The 15,116-nt window shown below is 52.7% G+C and overlaps 1 protein-coding gene across 1 annotated transcript in view; it reads left to right on the top strand.

The window, feature by feature from the left end:
* SGMS1 (sphingomyelin synthase 1) overlaps nt 1-15,116 on the top strand; it is a 282,425-nt gene that overhangs the window by 21,563 nt on the left and 245,746 nt on the right. The window contains exon 2 of the mRNA XM_042961125.1: nt 11,070-11,164. The gene's annotated coding sequence lies outside the window, so the exon portion shown is untranslated. The remainder of the gene's footprint in view (nt 1-11,069; nt 11,165-15,116) is intronic.

The raw sequence follows: 15,116 nt of genomic DNA, 5'->3' as shown, positions 1-15,116 counted from the left end.
ACATTTAGAGAAATGTAGAGAATAAGGTAACGAACATACATACCCAGCCCTCAGTTTTATCAAATATTTTGTCTATTTTATGTGCTTTGGTTTGTGTGTGTGTGTGTGTGTGTGTGTGTGTGTGTATGAATTTTTTTTTTTTCAAGCAGATGTCCCATCTCCATGGGAGCATATGTTCCGGGGCTGCGCTGTCCTCTCTGGTGCCCAGGACAGTTCTTGGGGAGTGGCAGGCTCCACGTAAACACTGTGTGTCCTTCTCCAGTGGCCTCCCCTCCCCACTTCTCCCTAAGGTGACATCATCACAGATAGCCAGCCATGGAGGACGGGAAGGAATCCTGGCTGGGTTCAGCCAGTGACGCAAATGTGAGCTAAACACGGGCTGCCGTCAGGGGACTTTGAATGCCCTGACACAGGGTGCGGCAGACGAATTCAAAAGGGTCCCCTGTGGAAACCAGGACCCTCTCACTGCGTGTGCAGAGCCATAGACGTGGTCTTCGGGATGAACTAGACAAAGTGGAGATGGGGCCGGGACAGGCGAGCCGGAGCTCAGCCGTGGGGACGGTGTCCCTGGGATTAGAAGTAGGTAGTTCAAGGTTGCCTGGACTGTCATCAGGAGGGAGCAGCAAGAGAAGAGCCAGACCACTGAGCCCTAAGTGTATAGATGAGCAGTAGTAGGCCCTGAATGTAGCACTAGAACATCCTAGAAGAAAAGCTGACATTTCAGAAGCGGGCCATCCTGGGTTCAAGTCTAGTTCCTCTCTTTCTGGCTGTGTGGCCCGGAGTAAGCCACCTGCCCTCTCTGATGTGAGGTCCATTCCTGCTTTGGCTACCGAGAACTTAAGAGCGTGGAATTGCGTTTTCACCGGGACATGGCACTGTTTTCAGAGCTTCTCTTGCCCACGCGGGTCAGACGTGTGCGCAGCGGGCTCACCTTGCCCAGCACACGTGCCCTCCCTCCGGCGTCTTGTGAAAAGACCGTCCTCTCTTCAGTCATCAGGGCAGATCCCGGGACCACCCTCAGTTCCTTTTCCATTACCCCCCGTGCCCTGCCAGTCACCAAAGAAAGGTCGTGTGGTGTCTGTCTTACCTCTCGCACGCGCACCCCGTCCTGCCTGGATTGGCTGTAGCTGTCCGCTTCTGCCCTCCCTCCACTCCCTCCGTCCACTCTCCCTCCCGACGGCTGCCCAGTACCCTTCCCACGGTGGCCTGCCCAAGCGTGCTCCTGTGCCCCCAGGACAAGTCCTGCATGCCGCGTGTGTACCTCGAGTGTCTGTGCTTTGTCCTCATCCCCGTCAGCCCTGCTGGCTCTTTGCTGCCGGGCTCTGTGCCCGCGCGAATGCCTTCCGCTGCCCTCGTCTGTTTCGCCTTCCTCTGGGGTCTCCCGCGTGCGCCCCGTCGGCCGCCCGGGCCTCGCTCCTTCCCCCGGGCTCACCGAGCGGGCTGCCCGCGGGCGCAGCCTGGGCTGTGAACCGACCCTCATCCTTCCTAGCGCCTCGCGTGGCGTCTGACCCCGGGCGGCCCTCGGGAAGCACGAGGAGAACGTCAGCGGTAAGAGAGGGCGTCTCGATCCTTCCGAGACCACCTGTGTGCCCGTGCCCCGTCCAGCCTGCTCGGGGGCCCGGCTGTGTTGGAGGAGGAGTGTTTGGTCGACGTGGAAGAGGCAGCTGGGATGGGAGCGAAGGGGAACTTCGAGCCGAGCAGGGGAGGCGGTGGCAGCGGGAGAGACGGACTTAGGGCCCGGTCCCTGCCCTCGTGGCTCCTTTTCCGTAGCCGGCACAAGCGGCTTGTGTCCGACGGCTGTGTCCACATGTCCTGCTCCACGAGGAGAACTGGCAGAGGGAGTGACGTCGGAGAAGGCTTCCCTGTAGGAACGGGGCAGGAACGCCACTCACTGCCCCAGTCTCCCTTCCGTCCTGGTCAAGCGCCCAGCCTGGCAGGTGTCCCTGGGGCGCTGATGCACCTTCCGGGGCCCGCCCTGCGCGCGGAGGCAAGCCGTAGTTCAGTGGCCACGTCGGGAGTCTCTGGCCCCAGGCTCGCTCTCTGCCTCGCGAGCGAACAGGGGGACAGGGGTACAGTCTTAGTCATTGTCCGTCGTATTCATTCCGTTCCGTTGAATCCTTTGGACGGGAACCGGTTCCTTCCCTTCCAGAACTCTGGAGTCTGTGTCAACCTCCTCAGGACCAGAAGATGGCTCACCAGCTCTCAGCAGCCATGTTCTGAACTTCCAGGATTTTCTACATGTTGAAAATTGCTGCCTCTGAGGCGGGTTCCTGAAGGGAGACTCTCCCTCCGTGTATTATTAGATTCTCGGCGCCTAGCAGCAAAGATGCGGCCAGACTGACACTGGGAATGCAGTGGTTCCATATCCTGACGTGGAAAGGCAAAACAGGACACCAGCTAGAGACACCCCTGTGGCTGGTGACTTGTCTGGGACAGCCCCTGACCGCACGGGGCACTGGGGAACCTGTCTGGTCTCGATTGTCCTCACCTCCTCGACTCAGCCCTCCAGCGTTTGATCCTTGACGTGTCCCGCCTCTCTGTCCGCAACCTCTCTGTACCCCGGTCCCGCCCCCCAGCCCCGCCGTCCCACCTTTCTGTCCCCCAGTCCCGCCTCCCTGCCCCCTCCCTAGGAAACCGCTCTTGTCTTGGCTTCAGTCGTGGGAGAGGGGGGTGTTCTGCTCCTGTTCCCGTCTTTCCCCCGCAGCTGGCTCTTTCCCCACCGTCGCTCTGCCGTCCACACACATCAGTGGTTTTCACCCTATTTTGTTCCCTGATGGCATTGGTGCGGGAGCCTGGCTGTTTTCCATACCTGGCGATTTCTGCTTATTTGCCTGCTGTCTCCCCAGCCTCAGTGGCTTGAGGACAAACTGACCTTAGAATGTTTGTAGTGGGAAAGGGTCTTCACGACCATTTGCTTTGTTGTCTCGCTTTAGGATTGGGTAAACTGAGGCTCAGGGAGTTGATGTGGCTTGTATCATTTGACGCTGTCATCCTTTGATGAAATCAGACCAGAAACCAAGGTTCTTGACCCCCTGTACCTTGTAGAGCCTCTGTGTTGATTCTCCTGTACCCTTACTGTTAACCTTGGCCCTCACACATCCCTCCACCCCCAGAGCAGAGGTCAAATATCCGTTCACCCAGACCTACCAAGTTTTTATATGATTAAAAATTTTTATTCAATTTTTTAAAAAGTTTACCAGCAGTAAAAATCACTTTTTTGGAGGATATGGTTCTGTGAGTTTTAATGCATGCATCGATTCACGGAACCACCACCACGAAGAGCGTAAGGGACGATCCATCACTTCTCAGATTCCCTGGTGCTGCCTCTTTGTGGTCAGACCCTCCCCGTCCACAACGCCCAACAACGCCGACCTGTTCTTTGTTGCTATCGTTTTCCCTTTTCTGGAATGCCCTGTAAAGTGGGATTGTGTCGACTATACTCTTTGAGACTGACTTCTTTCCCTTAGCATAGTACATTTGAGAGGCATCCGTGATGTGTGCGTCAACAGTCTGTCCCTTTTTTATTACTAAGCAGCGTTCTGTGTGGACGTACCACAGTCGTGTCTTCCCCCATTTGCCCGTTGCATTGCCACCGCAAATGCACGAGCGTCCTGGCCGGCGTGATATTGCTGCTTTTAAACATGCAGTCATTCTGGCAGGTATGTAGTAGTATCTCACTGTGATTTTAATGTGCATTTCCCTAACGATCGGTGAGGTTGGATATGCTTTCATGGCTTATCTGCCTTTCTTCTGCCTGTTGGGTGTATCTGTCCGTCTTCTGTCTGTCGTGCTGTTTGCTACACCCATTGTCATTATCATCACCCTATTCCAGGTCACAATTGTGCCAGGTTTTTTATACCTCAGCATATTCTAGAGGTCAAGGCGCTGAGCTAGGAGCTCTGTATACGTAATCTCATTTTATCCTTATAAAATCCTCGTGAGATAAGTAGGGTTTTCTGTTTTTATGGAGGAGAAATATAGACCCCATGCTCAAGAGATACTTGTTGGATGCCTACCCAGTGCTTTGAGCCAGGCATTATACCCACCTACTAGTTCTGTGACTTTGGGCAAGTCATTTAATCTTTGAGTCAGTTTTCACATCTGTTAAATGGGGATCTAGCTCATGATATTTTCTCCCATGGTTATTGAGTGAGGCCTTCTTTTTTTTTTTTTTTTTTAACTTTTTAACATTTATTTCTTTATTTTTGAGAGACGGAGCGTGAGTGGGGGAGGGGCAGAGGGAGGGAGGCACACAATCTGAAGCAGGCTCCAGGCTGCGAGCTGTCAGCACAGAGCCCGATGCGGGGCTTGAACTCACGAACCGAGAGATCATGACCTGAGCCAAAGTTGGACGCTTAATCGACGGAGCCCCCCAGGTGCCCCTCGGGTGAGGGTTTTGACGAAGAGTGTGGGGAACATACTCAGCAGAAGGTCTGGCCCAGGATGAGGCGCCTGGGGGGCTCAGTTGGTTGAGCAGCCGAATCTTGGTTTCGGCTCAGGTCATGATCTCCAGGTTTCGTGAGCTGGAGCCCCTTATCAGGGTCTGCACTGACAGCACAGGGCCTACTTGGGATTCTCTCTCTTTCTCTCACTCTCCCCCTCCTTCTCCCTCTCTCTCTGCCCCTCCCCCACTTGCACCACCTCGTCGTTCTCTCTCAAAATAAATAAACTTAAAAAAAAACAATCAGAGAAAAAGAAAAAGAAAAAGAAAAGAAGGCCTGGCCCCTGGCACTTGCTGAGAAAACATTAGCAGCGGCTGCTTCTGTTGTCTTAACACTTGTTACCATCATGCGGCTGTTTGCGCCCGTACTGGCCGCCTGCCTCTGGAAAACTGCCCCGCGGTGGGTCTCCTGCTCCACTCCAGATCAGGTATTAGAACCGACAGACGATGCAGCCTTTTCCTTTCATGGAACGTGTTTCTGAGTTTGCCCCGTGTGGCTTACTCATAGATGGCATCAGGTGGCCAAGAAAGATTTTGCCGGACGGACTGCAGTGATGTGGTTACCACTGCTCCCTTACGTCCGCTCTGGGTAGAGAAAGGGCCAGCGACCGTGGAGCTTGCTGGGAGCTAGGCTGGAGGCCCTGTAGCTAAAGTCACTTTTCACGTGTTTTCTTTTTGTTTCCATTTTGCTATCTTTACTCCTATAATTTATCCAGTAGCATAAGTAACCAACCCATTAATTTTTTTAAATATTTATTTTGGGGGGAGAGTGCAAACAGGGGAGGGGCAGAGAGAGGGGGGCAGAGGATCTGAAGAGGGCTCTGTGCTGACACCCTGTGGGGCTCGAACTCAAGAACCGTGAGATCATGACCTGAGCCGAAGTCTGACGCTCAACCGATGGCACAACCCAGGTGCCTCCCAACCAATTAATTTTTTAACCTCTTAATGTAGTTATAAACGTACAGATTTGGTCAACAGCACCTCGTACGTTAAATGACCTGATCTCAGGTGTGGCAGAAACGCTGTGAGCGACAGTGCACGTAGTGTCGCCCGAGCCGTTTCTAATCTGTCACTTGCCAGTCATTTTACGAGGTTTTTCTTCACGACCGGGTACTTTGGGGTGATGGCGAGGACACCGGAAAGACTTGGAAGACACGTTGCTATTTGAAGCGAGTGCCAGAGATTTCCTGCCGTCGGGAATAGAAAAGCCAAGCGAGCCCAGTGCTTGGTTCGATCCATTTCAGCCCCAGCACTTACGTTGAGGATGTCGAGCCCATCAAGGGTGGTCTGGTGGGTGAGGGTATTCTGTGCAGGGTGGGCCAGGAAGAGAAATGATGACGTTGGCAGAAAAAGTGGCCCAGCAGTGGCCTCATGGCAGTTGTCGGGTCACCCACGGTGGGGACGCGGGGCTGTGTGTGTGGGCGCGAGGGCGGGGGTGCCGCGGGTCCCCTGCTCTTTGTGGCCTGATCCTGGGGCGCTTTTCACCTTGTCCCGCCCGCGTCTGTGCCTCGTCTCATGTGCCTGTGGGTCTGTGTAGCTGTGTAGCCCTCACAGCAGCCCTTGGACGTCCAGGAGCCCCATTCTGCAGACGAGAACGCTGTGTGGACAGGCTGTGTGGGCCGCCCGGCGTAACCCCCGAGGAGGTGGTGCTGAGCCCTGCGGTTCTCTCTGTGCTCGGCCTCAGTCTCCCCGTCGTGCGGGCCTGGCAAACGCCTTCTCCCAGTGCGGCGTCTGTCCAGGACACGCGGTCAGCACCTGCCTGCCCCAGGCCTGGGATCAGGTACTTTTATTTGGTCAGGAGGGCCCATTATAGAAGGAGCACGGACTTTGACGTCTGAGACCAGGTTCATGTGGCGTCTCCCCCACTTTGTTTTGTTGTGTGTGTGTCCATGGGGTTCCTGAGACTCCAGAGCCTGAGCTTCCTCAGCCATACGGTGGGTGCGGTGCCTGTCAGGGTGGTGGGGGGGGAGGGGGGTTAGGGAAACGCAGTAGAGCACGTGGCCAGGGCTGGGCGCCGTGTAGATGCCAAGTCACAGGTCGCTGCTACGATGGTGACCGTGGCAGGGCCTCTGGTGGTCTCGGGGACGGAGGAAGCTGCCCAGAGTAGCGTTTGGGTCTATGGATCCTGGAGTCAGTGGCCTGGGTTCGGTCCCTCGGCGTCCCACTCGCCAGCTCCGTGACTATGCTCAACTTGGCTGCTTTCTGCGCCTGAAGCTTCCTCCATCTGTAAAATGGGTGTATGAATAGTTCTACCTCATAGGAGTAAACAAAGAAAACAGGTCGGAACTGTCAAGAGACTGAGTTGAAATGACCTGATTTTGGTCATCTAGTGCCATTGTTTTCAGTGACATGATGTGAGCCTCCTTGAGATTTACAGGAACATTTCTGCTCTCCTTCCTGACCACATTGAAAGAATGTCTCTCTCTCTGTCTCTCTCTTTTTTTTTTTTTTTTGTATTTAATGCCAGTGGAAAAGTTTAAGAGCTTGTTTTTATTAGAAATACAAATAATTATTGTAAAATTTACTGTTGTCACCTAAGAAATTGAATTAGCTAAAGTAAAAGGGGTGTCTTTTCATATAAAGAGAACCTAAATATTTTTTTTTTTTTGTAGAGTCACCACACATAGTGTTAATTATGGGGAGTAACAATCTCATTTCTTAGGTGAAAATACTAGAAACATAATCAGCTCTCTGTTAAAAACCCAACACGAAGCCATTTCATTGAAATGATTGGAGTCTCCTGCTGTAATCTTGTTTTTATTTTTTTAAATGTTGTATTATTAATTATTGAGAGAGAGAGAGAGAGACAGAGCATGAGCAAGGGAGGATCCGAGAGAGAGAGACACAGAATCCGAAGCGGGCTCCAGGCTCTGAGCCTCAGCACAGAGCCCGACGTGGGGCTCAAACCCATGAATCTCGAGATCATGACCTGAGCTGAAGTCGAACACTTAACCGACTGAGCCACCCAGGCGCCCCTCTCCTGCTGTAATCTTGAATTTGGCTGGGTTGCGTGTGAGTTAATTTTTTCCCTCTTTGAGATGATGGCAGCACGGTGGGACCCTAGATGTGCGTCCGCCTGGAGGAAAGCCGTCTGTGGATGTCCTGTCTGGAAATCCAGTTTGACTTGTGCCCAAGGGCAGTGTCTGCTTCTGGCTGCATCTGCATCGTCCTTTGGGAGCCCGCACCGCTGTCCTGTGACTAATATGTTCCAGCCACCTGGGTCACTACTTCAGAGTACTGTTTATTTGCGGTACTGATGCTGCAAACACGAAAAGCTTTCCCTTTTGTTGGTTGAGAGCTTTGCCGGTGATTAGCGAAACAAGCATGCCTGTGATTTGGGAGAGGCTGGAAAGGCGGCTGAAGAGCTCATTGTCCACGGGCGCGGTGGCGGGCAGTGTGGCACGGCCCAGGAGAGCTGACCATGCGTACGTGCTCTCGAGTCAGGTCCGTACCCTGGAGAAACTCGGTGCGCACCAGGGGACGAGCACTGGGGTGTAAATAGCATTATATTAGCAGAAGCCGACAAGTCCCCGGGTGACCCTCCATTGGAATAGAGCGGGAAGTTCGCACAGTGGGAACTATACACACACACACACACACACACACACACACACACACACACACACACACAGTGGTGAAAGTCAGCCATGGCCATGGGAGTTGACAACCTCAGAATTGGAATCTGAAGAGGCAAGTCTTAACACATGAACTCGGTCTCACCTGTATTAGGCTTAAAAGCAGGCGAAATGCAAGAACATAGTGAGAACACACATGTGGTGAAACCGTAAAGAGGAACAAAGAATCGGGGCTCTTGGTTGTCTGTGTGGGGATGGGGAGGGGAGGGAGTCCGGGGAGGGGCACACGGCGCTTCCATAAAACCCCCAAACCCGCACCGACGACGTTAGATACGTGGGGTTTGTTTCTAGTATTCTTTAGTCTGACGTAGGTTATTGTAGTGGTCAGCCCAGAACTTAGCAGCTAAGACACTGATCAGCGTTGATGACCTCCCAAGGCTTCTGTGTGGGCACGGTGTTGGGAGCAGCGTGGCTGGGTGGTTCTGACTTGGGGTCTCCGATCTGGTTGCCGGCAAGGGATCGGCTGAAGCAGCCGCCCTCGGAAAGCTCGACGGGGCTGGAGGTGATGCCGCTGGGCTGTTGGGGGAGGCTGGGTCCTCTTGGAGCACCGAGGGCCCTCGGGACACGGCAGCGGGCGTCCCTCCTGGGACGGAGTAGGGTGAGCTGGCCTTGACCCAGCCTTTCACCCCAGACTCCAGTGCCCCCAACTGGATGAAGGGATGTGCCTGTCAGTAGGAAGTAGGAAGAGGGTTAGGAAAGTCCCTTCCTTCTCTGCGTGGGAGGGGACCACACTCGAGCATGAGTACTGGAGACAGGACCCCTGGGGCCTTCTTGGAGGCTGGCTACTGTGGTTCTACGCTTGTCAATATAGTTCACGGTGAAAAGCTTTTAGAGACCAACCAAATCAGTAAGCTTATTTTTCTCTAGTAATGGTGGGGACATCCATTTAAATGGCAGTGACTGTTGGTGCTGAACGTGTTCTCCATCGGTGTGGGATGGAGAGGTGTCTGTGCCGTGCACTGAGCAGTGGCGGCAGTGCCCAGCAGGGAGGAGGGGACTCGGTTGCACGGATGCCCAGATGTGTGGTAGAGACGGGATTGCACGTGTCTAGATGTCCGTCTTCCTGTCCCTCGATTGGGTGGCAATCTGGGAGTCCTGATATTGCAGAGAATTCCCTGGACTCAGGGCCATCAGCAGTGTCCTGGGTTCACTGTGACATTAAAGTCTCTACCAGCCTCACACGTTCTCCCAAGACCCCCTTTAATGGGACAGCAGAGCCCGCCCCTCACTCCCCTCCCCTGCGAGCCAGGGTGTTGCTGGAGATGAACTGGATAAGTAAGGGTAGGAGTTTTAGCTTAAACATTCACGCAGTGATTACATTCTCGTAGTTCCTGTTTGTTTTAATATGAACAAGGTTTAAGTTACTGATTTGTTGGCTTACCTTTGAGTAAAGTTGGTATTCCCCAAGGAGAATGAGGTTTTTTCCTTCGGTTTTGGGCAGCTCTTGGCCGAACTTCCCGGAGAGTTTTCTGGGGTCCGGGCGCTCCACTGCATGAGGCATCGAGACCCCATCCCATCTCCTTCGTGGGGTACAGCGTCTTCGTGAGCAGGCGCTCCAGGCCCCGCGTGAGGAGGCCACTTGAAGCGGTTCTCGCAAGTGGAGACAGGGCTGCAAGGCAGGTGCGGGGCCCTGACTCGCTTTCCTCAGGCTCCTGTATGGGGCGCCTGGGACGCCGGTATCTGGTTGTGCTGTAGTCTCCAGCCTCGTGCTTGCTAAACACGTGGGTAGAAAACCCTCCACACCAAGTGATAATTGCCTTTTCGTCGTGGCCAAGAGGAGAGTCACCAGGGGCGCCGTGTGATGCTTGTTTTACTTCCCTTGGCCAGCAGCTTGCTCTTTTGAGAAAAAAGGAAGGAAAAGAAAAAAATGCATGTAATGTCCAAGTTACACTAAGGGTTATTGTGTTTACAATTTTTTTTTTTAACGTTTATTTATTTTTGAGACAGAGAGAGACAGAGCATGAACGGGGGAGGGTCAGAGAGAGAGGGAGACACAGAATCTGAAACAGGCTCCAGGCTCTGAGCAGTCAGCACAGAGCCCGACGCGGGGCTCGAACCCATGGACCGCGAGATCATGACCTGAGCTGAAGTCAGTCGCTCAACCGACTGAGCCACCCAGGCGCCCCTAGGGTTATTGTGTTTAAAAGAGAAGTGTAATTAGTGGTGATGGAACTGGTATAGGAACTGGTGTCATAATTAGAGCATTAATGGCACTATTAAGAGTGACTATTAATAGATACTCTCAAGAAACAAACCGCAGTGCACCCCCCCCCCCCCCCCCGCCAAAATGGTGCGTGGACGTGTTTGGCTGTTTGGCCTTGAGGTTGGTTTTCGGGAGGGCATGGGGGAGCCGGGGGGGGGGGGGACGCACCTGGAGCTCGGGGGCAGAAGGTCTGAGAAGGGTTTCATCTCTGGTTGCACGTGCCCCTCGAACGTCGTCTGTGACATCAGCTGCCTCTGGAGAGTGGAGCTGGTAAACTGTGCCTTCGTCACAGGCCGCGGCAGGACGGCCCAGAACAGAGCGCGACTTACAGGCCGTGGCGCCACGTGTTCTGTCGCCGAGCGCGTGGAGGGTGGGGTCGGTCGCGGCCCCCCGGGAGGCCCAGCAGTGGGGCCGGTTTGGGCTGTGCGTGAGGGCCTCGTGAGGTCTCCCAGGTCCCGGACTCTGGTCCTGGAGGCCCCGTGTTCTGCTCGGTGGCAGTTTGGGCTCCGTCACGCGTCACCGCCCCGAAACCGATGTGACTTAAAGAAACTTCATCAGGAATCTCTCGGTCCCAGAAGCTCCCGGAGCGGGTGAGGCGGACGGTTGTCCCCCAGGTTCAATACGTGGCGGGAGCGCTGTTTTCTCTTTCTGCCTTTCTCCTTCCTTAAAAACAGAGCAAAATTTGAGCCTAGAGGCTTGTCCTCCACGAAGAACATTTTCTTGAGTGAAACAGCATTCGTTTGGTAAAAATCGTTGGTGGTGACGGCTGGTTCTCGCTTGTTCTTGGCAGGGCGAGGGCGGCATGCACAGTCCCTGCACGCGTCTCTGGGCACATTCGGCCATCTGCTTGTGATGAGGGGCAGGGCCGCGGCACCTGCTTGACAGGTGAGTGAAGATTTCTGTGCAGGTTTTTTATTACAACAATTTCAAACCTACGGTGGGAAGAACGTGCTGTGAGTTCCCGTGTCTCCACTGCCTGCATTTAACAATGTTAGTGTCTTGCCGCAGTGTGTGTGTGTGTGTGTGTGTGTGTGTGTGTGTGTGTATGTGTGTGCATGCTCGTACATTTTTCTGAAGCATGTGAAGTGAAAGTAAGTTGCAGGCATCCTGACATTTTGTCCCACATTCTTAGGGATGTAGCTCCAAAAAATAAGGGTATTCTCCCCGAGAGGCATTTGAGAACATTCGTAAACTATGTGACATAGAATCATTTAATTGAACACGGTTATAATTTCCTATTAAAAGGTGTAATTTTGAATTTATGATCCCTTTATAGCCTATGTAAAGTCGGTGACTTATTTATTTATAGAGTTTATTTATTTTGAGAGAGTGAGAGTGGGAGAGGGGCAGAAAGAGGGGGAGAGAGAGAGAGAGAGAGAGAAGAGAGAGAGAGAGAGAGAGAGAGAGAGAGAGAGAGAGAATGAGAATCCCAAGCAGGTTCCGTGATGTCAGCACAGAGCCTGGCGCAGGGCTCCAACCCACAAAGCTGTTGAGATCGTGACCTGAGCCTAAATCAAGAGTCAGACGCTCGGCCAGTGGAGCCACCCAGGTGCCCTGAATGTGCTCAGAGGTCTTACTGGCTCTTTTGGCCTGAGTTCACAGACAGCGTGAAAAGCATGTGTGGTAATGTCAAGCAGAGGTTACGGTATTAAAATAACGTGTGAAGCATCCCGAGTGGCTCCCAGTGCCGTAGTTGGGCGACCTGCATCGGAACTTCACATGCGATCTTAAACACGCGTTCGGCTGTGACCGTAGCTGTGGGTGACGGCGCACGATGACCAGTCGCACGCGGTGCGTCGCTAGAGCTCGCTGGTTCTGCGAGGCGGCTGCGGACTCTTCCACGATCTGATCTCAGCGGCCTTTTGTGTGTGGCGCCTTCTTCAAGCATTTCCTCGTGGGTGTCTGTGAGCCAGAGGTGTCCGTTGAGAGCGCCATTTTGGAGGAAGTCTGTTTAAGCGAGCCGTGCAGGGCAGTGGCGGCTCCTCGTGTTCCTGTTTCTTATTTGGAACAGAAAGCTGGTGACGGCAGTAAGGTTTCTTTGAAAGACACCAGCATTCTCAAGGAGCCGTGACTGGAACTGTGGGTATCTGGGAAGGATCTAGTGTGGGTTTTTGCTTTTTTGGCCCTGGCTAAGGCTTTGAAAGGATGAGGCCTGTGGCCAAAAGGCTTCGACAGATGGAGGAGAGAAAGGGGTCTGGGACCCTGTGTGGGGGCTGCAGTTAGCTCCGCCCCAGGGAAATGGTTTTTTAACCTGCAGTAGCAGATGCCGTCAGGAAGTGCACGTGTTGTCACGTACACAGCTCAGTAGAGCGTCACAAACTGAGCCCTCCCGTGAACCAGCTCCCAGATCGGGAAACGGGACATTTCCACCGCAGCCTCATGCCTCCTTCTGGACCCCGGACGCCGCCTCGCCCACGGGCGGCTACTCTCCTGACTTCAAAGAGCGTAAATTCGTTTCGCCTGTTTTTGTCTGTATGCGCGTCACACGTAACGCGGACTGACCCGCTTGGTGTCTGGCTTTTCCCATTCAGCGGCGCTTCAGAGAGAGTTCCAGATCGTTCTTGTCCTTGCTGTAGAGCGTCCCGTTGCCTCAGAAGGTGACCGTGCGTCCATTCCCCCAGGTGCAGGTACTTCTGGGGGGTTCCCCTGCTCAGAGTGTCCCCCCGACAGAATGGAGGACTAAACGAGGTTCAGTACTTGTGGCTACAGTGGGGACAGTCCTGGTTGTCCCTCCTGTGCCGCTGCTGCTGTTGCATGAAGGAGGAATCCAGGTAGCAGACACGGTGGGGAGAAGCCTTGGGTGGTCTTTCGGCCCTTCTCGCGGGACTCACCACGTCCCTTTCCCCTCTGTTCCCTGCCTGCACATTTTCTCCACCCTCTTCTCTGCCATTATTCCCCTTTCCACAGCCCCTCCGAGGAGACTGTGCAGAATATATCCAACAGGAGGCAAGCCGTGAATATTCCTCAGGTGTCGATAGTAGGTGTTACATGAAGGGCAGAGAGTGGGAAGTCACGGGCTCGCTCTTGAGCCCCGGGGTCTGGCTAAGGACTTACAGGTATGGGTGTGGCCACATCCCGGAAGCCAGGTGTGCTGTGGAATTTGGGGTGTAAGGTCAGAGGCTCTTACGGGCGGGCTCGTAGCAGGACGGGGATTAGCGGGGGGGAGGGGGGTTGTGCAGTGAGGGGGGATGGGCACCGTGGACAACGGGTGCATGTGCCCTGCCCGATGCTTGACCCGGCCAAACGTGTGGCTGAATTCAGCAAGCCCACCAATTTGGAACCTTTAGTGAATAGCACGTTCATTATAAGAGAGTGGTTCCTTTTATTTGTCCAGAGTAACCAGTGCTTTCTGGAGTTGCTTCCTTCATCAGAAAAGAATGTTGGAGACCACGGTGTATTATTCCCCCGCATTAGAGAGCTCCTTTTCTAAATGTTAGGGGAAACCTTCAGAGTTGTTACTCAATCAGATTTTGTGTTTAACTCCTGTATGCCTAAGGACCAATCTTTTTATTTAATTGGTTTTTTTGTGTGTGTGCATACTTACAATACACATGTAAATGGTTTTCTTCCTTTCTTTCTCTCTTTCGTTCGTTCATTCGTTCGTTTTTTCAACATTCCCCAAAATAAAAACAGCATTTTATAACCATAGATAAGCCCATGTTTCTGGGATGCCATCATTTTCAGCAACCTCCAGAAATAAATCCCTTCAAGTTAAATTGAAATTTTTCCTGAAGCCTTAACCTTTCACATTTTGTAACTAATTGGACAATTTAAATGTAATGTAACAATTTAAATTGGACAGTTTGAAAGCAGCCGTATCAAATCCATATCTGCAGTCCTACAAATTCAAGTTGACGTTTCCTTTCAGGGAAATTTTAGCACTCCCGACAACCTCCCCACCCACATGAGAAAACTAGACAGGTCCTGGTGCGTGTTAATTAGGTAAGCAAAACTTTGTTAAATGGACACTTAAAGGTTCCTTCTTGTGAACCATTCCTTTCCAAGAAGTTGAAATTGCTGTGTTGTGTTGACTAAAAGGTCATGTTTCAGGGAAGGTCCAAGACTTCATTCATGGACACATGATCATAATTAGATGGGTAGAGATGTTGGCGGTTTAGCACCTGCTGGAGTAAATGGCAGGGGTGTGGGGGGAACCTCTGTAATCTAAATTCTTGACCTCAGCTCTTCTTTACAGGTGGGCTCAGTCTTCTCGGTATTTGAGTTACTGGTTCAGCAGAAACGACAAAAAACAATAACTTTGTAGTCAGAATGTCACCCAACTGTATGTTGTTTACTTTATTGTAAATACTGGTAAACGGTGGTCAGTAAATAGCTTTATATTCCTTTAAAAAAACATGAAGTGGGGGACGCCTGGGTGGCTCAGTCGGTTAAGCGTCCGACTTCGGCTCAGGTCACGATCTCACGGTCCGTGAGTTCGAGCCCCGCGTCAGGCTCTGTGCTGACATCTCAGAGCCTGGAGCCTGCTTCCGATTCTGTGTCTCCCTCTCTCTGCCCCTCCCCTGCTCATGCTCCGTCTCTCTCTGTCTCAAAAATAAATAAAACGTTTAAAAAAAAATTTAAAAAAAACCATGAAGTGGCACCTTTGGGGGACGGGCTTATGACCAGATTTGGTTTTTGTAAATAAAGTTCTATTCAAACGCGGTCCTGCTCATTTGCATATGTTTTGTCTGTGGCTGCTTTTGAGCTGCAGCAGCAGAATTGAACGGTTGTGAAAGAGCCCCGTGGAGTGGCTGCAGCGGTGATTGTCTGGCCCAGAACACGGAACGCATTTACCATCTGGCCCTTTACAGAATGTTTGTCAACTCCTGCTTTACTT

This window comes from Panthera tigris, chromosome D2, assembly GCF_018350195.1.
Source record: "Panthera tigris isolate Pti1 chromosome D2, P.tigris_Pti1_mat1.1, whole genome shotgun sequence".
Taxonomy (NCBI): Eukaryota; Metazoa; Chordata; class Mammalia; order Carnivora; family Felidae; genus Panthera; species Panthera tigris.
This window is presented reverse-complemented; position numbering and strand designations above follow the sequence as displayed.